The sequence below is a fragment of the Micropterus dolomieu genome, linkage group LG03, assembly GCF_021292245.1.
Source record: "Micropterus dolomieu isolate WLL.071019.BEF.003 ecotype Adirondacks linkage group LG03, ASM2129224v1, whole genome shotgun sequence".
In the NCBI taxonomy this organism is placed as follows: Eukaryota; Metazoa; Chordata; class Actinopteri; order Centrarchiformes; family Centrarchidae; genus Micropterus; species Micropterus dolomieu.
The window spans coordinates 12,240,635-12,252,784 of NC_060152.1; the positions used below are offsets into that span (position 1 = coordinate 12,240,635).

General features: G+C 40.8%; 1 protein-coding gene across 3 annotated transcripts in view; it reads right to left on the reverse strand.

The window, feature by feature from the left end:
• The window catches only part of grik5 (glutamate receptor, ionotropic, kainate 5), an 89,285-nt gene extending 78,655 nt beyond the window's left edge, over positions 1-10,630 (reverse strand). The window contains exons 1-3 of one of the 3 annotated variants that reach the window (XM_046044932.1): positions 10,513-10,630; positions 3,587-3,724; positions 3,159-3,315 (exon numbers count right to left, since the gene is read on the reverse strand). The gene's annotated coding sequence lies outside the window, so the exon portion shown is untranslated. Of the gene's footprint in view, positions 1-3,158; positions 3,316-3,586; positions 3,888-10,512 lie in introns of those variants that run through there. The other 2 variants (XM_046044936.1, XM_046044931.1) reach the window with 2 other exon arrangements.
• Between the last annotated feature and the right edge of the window lie 1,520 nt (positions 10,631-12,150).

Sequence of the window (12,150 nt, forward strand, 5' to 3'; positions counted from 1 at the left end):
GGGGGTAATTGTTCCTTTAAAAAAAAAAAAGGAAAAATAAAACCTTCTTCCCCCACAACAAATCAGAAGAGAGATCCTCTCGAGGGATGATTTTCAATTATTCGCTTTTGCCAATCTGGAAAAGTGGCCCAGCTCTGAGGTGTGCACAAAAATGTCGTAATCTCGATAGGATATCCAGTCGATAAATCCGGACATGTCCAAAAGCTCCATACCATTGCTCAAGCATCACTGTAGCCTATTTATTTCAGATGAAGTCCAAGAAGCTCAAACGTATGCTCAACAGGTTGACTGGATCGTTGTAAGTCAACTCCTCTGAGGCTTGTCACCCTCTGCTTTTCTCTACTTCCTGTAGACGGCTTCTGGTATCTCTGTCTAGCTTGTCCGGCCTCAACTCTTCAGGCTCAGTCCTCGCTGGGATGGTTCAAACTGATGGCTGGAGATGGTTAGGTGCGGAAAGCTGGTTGCTGGAGGCTGTATGTTGGCTTCCATGCTGCCCATTTGGTGTCCATCTCTGCAAGGCTTCAGATCTAGAAGGAGAAAAAGAAGAGAGGCAAAGTGGAGAGGAGAGAGCGTGAGAGTGCATGAAAGGTTAGCATGGTGACATTTGTGTCACTCTGCCTTATCGCGTACGTCATTCTCCCCCTCGTCACACTCCACCCTGCCTGTCATCCTGCTGTCTATTCCGTCCTTGTCACTCTTCCTCCGACTTTGCTGCTTGTTTGCTCCTTCTTCCTCTCCACTCACTTGATTTGATCCTTTCACTCTCTCCCAACAAGCATATCTTCAAACACTCTCCCCCGTCACATCTCTCTTTTATTCCCTCCATCCAATTTTATATCTGGCCTAGGCTGCTTTCATCCAATCATTTCTCCTGTCTTTCTGTTCAATTCCAAGTTGGCTGTCCACCACACTCAGTGTCCAAGGCAGGATGCTTGTGAGGGAGCGCACTGAAAGACAGAGGGAGACCCCTGACTGAATGCACTGAATGTGCCTGAGGCAGGTGGGGGACTGCAGTCCAAGCTCATAGTATTGGTCAAATACAAGTGGTCATACTTGAATGGTGCAATGTCATTTTTATTTTAAATTCAAATTAGCATTCACATTTTTTTCATTAGGGTGTGTCCAGAGTGATTGTTCCTAAAACACAAGGTCCATCTGATCCACTGAATGCCCTGTTTCCCTCAGTAAACTGTTGTTGCTCTCTTTGCTAAGGTAAATATAAATAAGAGACATGAGAGCTGTGCTGAATGGATAATCATAATCATCTCAGAGGTAATTAGAGGAAGGATGGTGCAGAAAAACTAGATTTTGGAAAAACTGACAACTTGGCTGTATCGACTGGCATCACTTTCACTCTCAAACTAATAAGAGGGTAGTAATAATAAGCTCATGTTTCGGTACAATATACCATAATAATATTGTACTGTAAACAAAACAGTACTGGGGTTTTAAGCTTTATTATATATTATTATATATACTTTTCTCAAAGGTTCTAGTCTTATGAATTAGAAAAACTTTAAGATTTTCAGGCAGCATTTAGAGACCTGTTGGGTCATAACGTTGACATTTGATTGTGCTTTCTTTCACCTTTATACCGTGTCATATATATGTCACAAGACATATTCTCACCATTTAACAGTCAAACTATCAATTTTCCAGGCAGATCACAAATGGCAAAACTAATGTCCTGAGCTTAGACAGACTTCAATGTTTGAGGAGCTTGTTTTTTCCCCTCTTAATAAATCATACCGTCTTTTCGTCAAATGGATGGCCTAAATCTAAAAATAACGCAAGGATGTCAAATCTTAGCTACTCAACAGGTAGTCTCGCCTCTGTTACTATGCAACAGTTTGTACCTGTTGAATACATAAAAGTCATTTTTGAATTCTAATCAAAAGGCTCATTCCTGAGTGATAGATACCTTATTTCATTCAGAACAGTACAGAAATGCATGCTTTCATTTCTTATATGTAAACTCAGAGCCACGCAGTGACGATATCATCTCTTTTAACAGGACAAAATAAAATCATTACAAAGCTTAAGGGACTACTTCCTTTTTTTCCAGAGTACAGGTGAGGTGATGGTCCATTTAAAATTAAACATTTAAGGCCATTCAGTATATCAGCTACAATCGATACTGCTGTGTGGATACATGTGACCCCAAACCATATTCTCACAGGGCCATTTAGGAAAAGACCATGTGTGTTGGCTCCCTGATTAGATTAGTGCTCAGTGTCTGTATGTGACTGTCTAACTGTGCTCCCAGCCTTTTTTGGCACCGTTAGCATGACATTGTGTCACACGCGAAAAGATGTAGCTGGGTGCGAATTGGTGTGCAGCAGGTATGTCAGCAAGGAGCGCAAAGACGGAGGTGTGTGTAAAACTAGTTACAACATGTGTGTGTGTGTGTGTGTGTGTGTGTGTGTGTGTGTGTGTCACAGCTGTCATGCCTGAAGCAATTAAACACATTGATCTACTTCATAACCTTCTGTTCTACCAATCCCACACACTGAGGCTGAACACACACCTCTGCCCTCTCTGCACTGTGTCACAGACACACACACATGAAACGCTATCAAAATGATTGACACAGACACAGAAATAGCAATCCTTTCACACACACATCCACAGCATCTCCATTCATTGCCTGTGTCAGGAAAGAGACTCAAACGTCTTCCGTGTGTCTGAATTCAAACAGAATTTAGATAGGAGCTTGGAGAGACCGAGAGTGGGATGGAGACGAGGGGGGAGGGGTGACACAGCCGAAGTGGGGAAGGGAGAGAGAATAAGGGGGAGAGGGGGAGATAAGTAACACATTGAAGTGAGCCATTCAGATTTCATCCAAATTCATCAAACTGGACAGGCATGTTTATATTTCAGTGGTGGGGGGGAGATGAGGAGAGATGGATGCTTGATAAAAAAGAGGACGGAAGGAGGGATGGAGGGAAACAGGTGGGGGAGTGGTAGGGAGGTGGGTTGGACAGGGTGAGTGGGTGAGAGACAGAGAAATGAAGGGAAAACCCATCAGTGGTGAAAATGCTCTGAACATAACCGCAGGCTGAAGAAGAGGAGGCAGACAGTAAGAAACAAGAGAATGAGAGGTGAAAGAGAATGAAAAGAGGGAAGAAAAAAGGAGCAAGAGAAGGACAGACACTCACCCATTTCAGCGGGCTCTCCACAGGCGAGCACAATCCCTGCTCTGTGATCCCATCCTGGGGAAAGGCGCAGCGAGATCCTGGAGCTCCCTCCGCTGAATACCAATGGGGCTGCTATTATCAGCTCACACACACGCACACTCACACACACACACCAGCACTGTGGAGCAAAAGGCACAAACACACAGAGTCAAGTCTGGGGTAGTTGTTTAAATTAGAGAACAAACCAAAAAAAAGCTGTTCGCCGATGCAAATAGCATATCACAATAGAAGAGACACTGCCGCACAACTGCATTTGCATTCCGTTCTTCCTCTCTTATTTTCTCTTTCTTCATGAAAAAAGCATCAGAGACAGTGCACTAGCCAGAGGCATCAATCCACACACACACACACACACACACACAGCATTTGTAGCCTATACAAATACTTACTGAGCATATATTCAATCCCAGCGAGTCCCACAGTCGACTCTATTCTGGCTCACAGCTCCTCTGCTTCCAAGGATGTTAGAGAGAAATGAGTTGCCCGCTATTTTCCTTTCCCTCCCCGTGGGTTCCACACAGTAGTATCTGGTGCAGAGATAAAAGGATATGAAGGCAGACTCTTCGTCCTCTGTTATTTTCTCCACATATGCAGTGTACATCCAGTTTTTCTGTATCCATTTGTTGATTCAGGTCCGATCCATCCGCCTGCCTGTGGACTTCGCTGTGATTCTGTGACACGCGACAGCAAACTGCATTCACTTAGTCACCCTCCCCTCTGCCTCTCTCTTCTCTGTCTCTCCCATTGCTCAATAGTATACCCGTAGACCTCCTTTGGCTTTCTCCAATCTAATCAGCTCTAGCCCTCTCTCTCTCTCTCTCTCTCTCTCTCTCTCTCCTCTCTCCCTCCTCCTTCCCAACACCCACTCCTTTTACGCTCTCTCTACCTCCAAGGTATTTTTCTCAAAGATGAATATCACCCCCACCCCTCCCTCTCTCTTCTCTCTGTCAGTCTGTGCAATAAGCATTTGAAATAAAGGAAAGTTGAGGGGGGGGGGGGACTGGCCACAAAGAAAATACACACTGTCTTAAACAGACACACATACACAAACACACATACAAACAAAGAGAAGGAGAGAGAGAGTGAGAGTAAACTACCCTGACAGAGTTTGACATGGCTACATACTCAGGGTGACAAACACTATCATAACGACACGCGACTCGACTCATACCCTGTGACACACATCATGCACAAACATATACATACCTACACACACACACACACATACAGCAGAATCAACTGTAAATACAAAATTGGGCTCACATGCTGAGGCACATATTGACATTTTGTCACTGATATGCACAAACACAAGCGGGGGTAGTAGAAGCAAACACAGACAGGCATAAATCCTATCACAGCATGAGGTTAGAGCAAACATGTATGCAACTGTACACAGTTGTGTAATGTAACTAAGTGCATTTTCTTAGGTACTGTACAATTCTAAGGTATTCAGCTGTATTTGTACTTTACCTGATTAGTTCCATTTTACGCTACTTTCAACTTTTTTTAACAACTGCAATTGATTTCAGAGATAAATGTTGTAGTTTTTACCCCACCACATTTCTTTGATTTCATTTATAGCTAGTTACTTTGTGGATTAAGATTTCTTTTGTTTGTTTGTTTGTTTGTTTTGGGCATATTTACACCTGTATTGGATAGCCGACAGATGGGGAATAACATGCAACAGTCTGGTCAAACGTGAATTGGTGATGTTGCAAGTTACTCGTAGATTACAATTTTACGTAAAACACATCTTTTCTTTTTTATAGATTTACTATGCAGTTGTACAGCTTATATACTATACAACCTATATAAAGTAGTTAAGTAGTAGTAGTCTCCACTATGACCAACTACAAGATTAAAATGCTGTTTACACATATATGCATAGTAATGCAGTACTCTAGCATAATACTATTGATACTTCAAGTACATTTTGCTACTGATACATCTGCACTTTTACGTTTTGAATAGAAAACTAGATTTGAATACTTCAACCACCACTGGGCACAAACACACACACACACACTCACACATTGCTGAAAATCATCTCTCCTCTCACCAGAGCACCCTGACACTTAATATGGGACTCCCCTGAATGGAGCTGACATCCTCCTCACTATTTATAATGTTCACTCATATAAGGCACAGCTCCACAACAGCATGAGCCCAGTGCAAACAGACAGCAGTCTCACACTATATGATGTCACCGCCTAACTCCTAGATCCCACTTCTATCATGCTATGCTGTCTCATCCCAACTAACGAGACTGGGACGTTGGCCTTATGATGCCTTTGTTCCTCTCTGGTGCTCTGGCCGGTCCAAGTAGACTTTCCAATATAGATCTTTTTCTTAACCTTGCAGCCCCAATGCTCCCTTAGCATTTCATGTCCTCCAAGGCTATTAAACTTGTCACAGTGTATTGAATCATTGATTTTGTCACTCTGTGCATGAGGTGGCTCTTTAATTGCTAGTGACAATTCTGTGTTGCCTTACAGTGATATTTGTGAATTGTGCTTTAAAAGATTTTAGAAGAGGTGTTAAGTTACAAGATTGCCGTTGGATTTTAAATAAATGAAATGACAACTAAATCTGCCATGCGTCTATTAACAATTTATCCACATTTTTCCGGCCCAACCAACATTTGTACATAGTTCACCCATAATATAAATATGCAGTGGTGTAAGTTAGGGTTTATTTGTGTCTCCCACATTGACTGATACCCACTGATTCCAGCCTTTGGATACATCAACTCAGGTTCGTCCACTAAGCTGTCCCCTAATCAAACAGAGAAGCAAATATAGTTTGTGACAAAGCTGAGCTGTCTCCTCTGCTTTGGTCTCAAACAGCCCCCCCGCCACACACACAATGCTTCATCATGTTTTCACCTATTCACTTTGCATCTCATAAAATAATGTGCATCTCAAGATGTCTTTGTCCAGTGGGCGGACAGTGCTGGAACACCTATTACTCACTCATGTTTGAGCGTATTAGACTGCAGCCATGTCACGCCAGAGGTTCCCTTAGGCCATGGGGTTTTTTTGTGTGTGTCTGTGTGGACATTTGGATATGACTGTTTCTGCATCCGTCCGACTTGCAAATTTAAAATTCAGTATTAAGCTCTGTGCACACACGTGTGTGTGTGTGTGTGTGTGTGTGTGTGTGTGTGTGTGTGTTAGGGTTGCGCGCACAACGTTACCCCTGGCTGTGACCCACAGCTGCAGTTTTCAGGAAGTCAGGAGGAGTCTCCATGTGCTGTCGCTCCCATTCCATCACACACACTGACACACGCCCTGCAGTCCCACTGTGTGTGTCTGTGTTGTCTAATTTACCTCTGGTCTAATTTACCCCTCTCTTGGTTTCCAGCACTACTTGGTGACACTGAATCTCCCTGTGAGATTGACTGTTTGCAAATTATACCTTTTTATGCTTATACTATATATTGATAATCCAACATAAGATAAATGCTACAAGCCAATTTAACTTTTATTACTGGTGATTTAGGCCTCACTGTGTCCACTGAAAGTCTGCTGTCACTGTGTGTTTTAGTCTCCCTGCTCTCTCTAAATATGCATTCAACAGCTGTCTCTCTCTCATCTCCATCCCACACCACTTTGCTCCTGACAAATTGATGTGGAGCACTTTTACATAACAACTACGTATCACACACACTCCAAATACCATCCACAGCAGAAATGTAAACCTTACTCAGCCATTACACATATACCTTGCTGCAGGTGTTAAGAGCACCAGTGTTTGCATTTGTGAATGTGTATTTGTAGTGTTTCCTTACTTTTCTCTTTGTAGAACACAAATGCGGCTTCCATGTTAACTATTGCTTGGAAAGTGTGCAAAATAGGGGCGGGAGAGGGAGAAGAAGACAGAGGAAGGGGGGGGGGGGATTGACATTCTGCCCGAGCACTGCGCTGTGCTCGTGGAATAATGATTAGCTCCTCGGTATTCTAGTCACAAATGCTTCACTATCAATGAGAGAGAGAGGAAGGAGGAAACATGAGGGAGGGGATAGAGGGGGAAGAGACAAGCAGAGGGAGGTGGGGGAGCGAAAGGGAGGGAGGATGGAGGGGTGGGTAGGCACGGTAGAAGAGGAGCACACAGGGAGAAACAAGGTGAACAAGAGAGCAAGGGATGAAAAAGGCGAGGGGTAATGGAGGACAAAGTATAGTATGACATAAGCAGTAGACGTAGGTACTAGTATGCTGCAGTATCTCTCACACACACACGCGCACACACACACACATGCACGCGTGCGCTGCATGTGTTCAGTGTGCACGTTTAAACAAATGCAACAGTCAGACAAATCTGCTAACTAAAAACAAAGCCAATGCAAGCAATGCACACAAACACACATGCACCTTTGCATCAACACACACACACAGAAATACACCACTACATGCATGGAGACTACTTTGTCAAAGTCACAGCAGGTACAGCCACCTCAGCAAAGAGAGAGACAGAGGCTATGTCGCAGGGGGGGAAAGAGAGGGAGAGACAGAACGGGGGAGTGATGATGAAAAAAGAGAGAGAAAGGAGAAAAAAAATAAGAGAAGGACAGAGGGTGGAAAGGAAGCATGTGCAAGTAATACATATGTAATCACAAGGCAAGGAGAAAGATAAATGTATACCATTACTTAAATAGGTCAATCATACATTAATAACTACAATATGATAATAGAGTTGGGAAGTCAGCTGTAGCAGACTGAGTAAGTTTGCATAAGTGTGCTCACTTAGTCAAATACAAAGAACTACATCATGTTTTTGCACGCCCCCTAACTCAGAGTTTCTTTTTAAGACGGATTATCATAAGAGAAGTGAAACGTTTTCAATTAAGATGGAAAATCAGTTGTCTATTATATCATTTACTGTAATCTTTCTTGTAGAGCTAAAAAAATAGTATCAGTTACTGTAATAGAAAATGTTCATTTTTAAATAGATAGGTCAAAAGTTGATGCTCTGATTTTAGGCAGCAAAAATAGACTTAAATATACAACATGTACCTACTTACCTACTTAAATGTATATTTAAGTAGGTAAGTACCATCATGTAAGGTAAATATGAATAGGGATGCATGATTTTGGCTAACATAAATAACACACCCCAAGCAGATGTCACCAATTTTGAGATTCTGCATGTAAATCTCTGGTAGTGTATATATAAATATAACTTAATAAACCATGGTCTCCATGAATAAAAAACAGTATAATTTATCTTGTAAGGACGTATTGTGTAGCACTGCACATAAAGTGCATTGACCTTAAGGTGATTTATGATATTTTCATTCTTCTACTACTGTATGTGATTTTTACCGGTAAATGTTTGACCTTTAATGGCTACATGATAGTTTTGCTATCCGTCATAAATATATTATAGCAATACATAGTTCTTTAACTTTGTTGGACATTATACCACGCAACGCTATAAAGATAACACAGTTACACTGCAATTATTATTTATAAATAATGGTTCCACGATTACGTGTTCAGTCTTTTTCACCACAGTACTAATCTGTGTCAGCAAACAGAATCCATCATGTTTCCTTGGAAACAAAGCTTTGCCCAGCATCTCCAACTTGCCAAGATGTCAATAAAAATGGCATCCAAAAAGCATGACTTTAATTCTTCTCTGGAGACTCGGTGTTTAATGGGTTTACAGTGACTGTATAGAAGTTTATTGTAGGTCTATATTTTTTTTATTTCCAATGATTATACCCCCCATAGTAACATTTGAAGTGTATCCCTCAGATAAATCATCATAGCATTACTCTAGGGCCCATTTTGTAGACTGAAAAAGCTTCAATTCATATTTAACATGAAGGAAAGCAAGAGTACTGTTAATACAGTAGTATTTACTGACAGCATATATCGGTGTTACTTTCTTTTGCGATGGAAACTAAATCTTCAAGACAAGGGTTTACACAGGTTTACACCAGTGATTCACAACCAGGGGTACTGGCACCCCAGGGGTTACCTCGGCAGTTGCCCTGCGGCTGGTTAAATTGAGTGGAAAGAAATTACCCTAAATGTATGACTCTTCCAGGACAAACCTATGGCGGACCCAAGCTTGATGATGATGACACATACCACCACAGCAGGGGTGGGAGGGGGATTTTTGATATATATATATACACACACACACACACGCATTTTCTCCTTTTATGCATATCACGTGTATGTGCCTTAAATATGTGGGTTAAATATATATATGTGTGTGTGTGTATTTATTTACTTTCTTTTTATTCATTTGCTTAATATTTTATTATTAATAGATACGGTTTTCATGAACACCACTGCAATAGGTTAGGTTAGTAATGCTATATGTCATTCTTACTATTTTTATATATATATATTTCAGTTGACTTCCCATTATGTTTATAGTCAACTCTTTTTTTTCTACATGTAAGCATGTTTTTTTTCCCCCTTTCTTTTAAATTTTCTCAGAGACAAATGGAAATATTGATGTATTTTCCATTTTGTAATTGCACAGTAACTTTAGCATCTTTGAGTATGTGAAAACTACACTGAACAAATTATAAACGGTGGGGAAATGGTGACCCATGGTGTGCCAGCCTAAGGCAGCCTGTGCAATAAGCATGCTGTCTGATGAGCATCTTGATATGCCAAACCTGTGAGGTGGATGGATTATCTCGTCAAAATGGGAGAAGTGCTCACTACAGATTCTGACATATTTGTGAACAATATTTGAGAGAAATAGGCCTTTTGTGTACACAGAGAAAGTCTTAGCTCTTTGAGTACAGCGCATGATGAATGAGGGGCAAAAACAAAACTGCTGCATTTATAATTTTGTTCAGTGTATTTAGCAAGAAAGCAGAGAAGCGCAAACTATTAGCTATTTAATGGATAAATGGTTGAAATTGCTTATGGTAACTGATTGGATTAATGGTTGATTAATGGATAAGAGGTTTAAATAGCTAGAAAAGGGATAAATGGTTGAAAATTCTAAAATCAATTAATAAACATTACGTAATGGAAACATTGTAAAAATAATGAAAAAATAGCTTAAAGTAATGGAAAGGGCGTGGAAAAGATAATAGATAAGTGGTTGAAATTGCTAATGCTAGCTTAAAGCAAGCTAATAGATAAACGGTTGAAATGTCCTTACCTGCGACCCGTAGTCAGTAAATGCTACATTACAATAACTAAGAATGCGTCTCACAAACCTATTTACAAAGGTTCACATTGCCACAGAAAATAAAAATAAAAGCCACACCTTAAACTAAAGCAACTTATTACTGTTTTAAACCTGTGTAACCACGTCATTGCCGCTCCAGCACTATACTTACATGGAGGTGTAGCTGAAGCCAAAAAGCTCGTGGTGTCCTCCACCTGCGCGGGACACTGTCAGCGAGTTTACTGCTGTGAGAGCTGAATATGCACATTCTCTCCTGAGGGTCATTTGGGTATTTTTAGTGTTTATGATATAAAAAGAGGTAGGAATCAAAGGAATGCCCAGAGTGGAAGCAGCTACTGCATGTGCTTGTCCTTTTTTTTCATTTGTAACACGGACGCTCCTAAATCTGATGGTTATTTTAGGTCCATGTATCTGCATAATTGTCCATTTCATTTGGTTTTATTAAAAAATAAAAACCCTCTTTTCACTGCCTGCTTCTACAGTCTATTAACGTCATGAATAATTTAAATACGTAATTGCAAAAAGCATCACACATACAAGCATATAGGCTACAGCAGTTTATATTCCTCTCAGCTATGTACATGCATGATTATGAATCATTTATTGAATACTGGTTTGTGTGTTTTCATCAGTGAGGTGCAAAATAGAAAGCTATTCAGTTAATCAGTAGACATGTCAGATCACAAAACACAATATTTGAGGTGAACTGAAGGTCTTTTGTGGGGGTCACATCTTTTGGATTCAATAAATTTTTTGAAAAATGACCAGTCAGTTACATCTTTCTGCATCTTTTCTCAGTTTAATTCATTTTTCCACATCAAGCACCTGCTGGATTCAGCTGCAGTTTGTTTGGCCATAGCCATTCTCTATCCCAATATTTACAGTTTGGTGTCTGCAGTTACAAAAGACCAGATCGGATCTGTCAGCTATCATCCTGGCATCATGAAAAATCACACTTAAAGCCATAACTTAAACTATAGACTCTGTAGAATTTAAATTGCATTTAAATCTGGATTTCAAGACTATGCGTCACTGTGGGGAAACATCTGTTTTTGTACAAAAAAAAAACAACACAAAAATAAGCCTGAGCTAAGGAACGAACACCGACAATATCCCGTTTTCTGTACAGCAAATAGACCATTATACTGCACTCAGACTGCTTCCCAAGACCATAATAGTTACATGATTTCAAATCCAGCATGAACAATTTCATTACACGTCTGTGTTTGTGGTGTGTTTTCCATGTTAGGCAGCAGGTATGATAAACGGCACTCCACCAGAATATCAGCTGACAAGATTTGCTGGGAAGGAGAGAAAAGAAACATGTATTTATCGACTGGTTGCCTGTTGACTCTCTCAGAAAAGCAGTGAAGAGCAGCTAAATTCTTGGCACTGGCTTCTTTTTTCTCCTCAGGAGTCCTCTATTTCCTGATATGCTTCTCACTCTGCAGAAATTCTGCCATTTTCCCATTTCAGTTCCCCGCACAATCATCAGCATTTCTCCCTCCATGACATGAAAACAAACTAAGACTGAGTGCCTCTGCATGTGTGTGTGGTTTCAAACCCCCCTGTCAGCAATCACTGGGTGGGAGACAGCCATAAACTGTGCTTTAGAAGCCTATAATAGGCTACTGCAGCGCTGGCAAAACTTATATCATATTATGCCTCTTCCCATTCAGACACAAATAGGATCATTATTTTTGATAACTATACAGCAAGTGCTGGATAATTTCATTGCACTACTTGCCACTGCATAATGCTGTACTTCAGCTAAATCATCATAGATCTT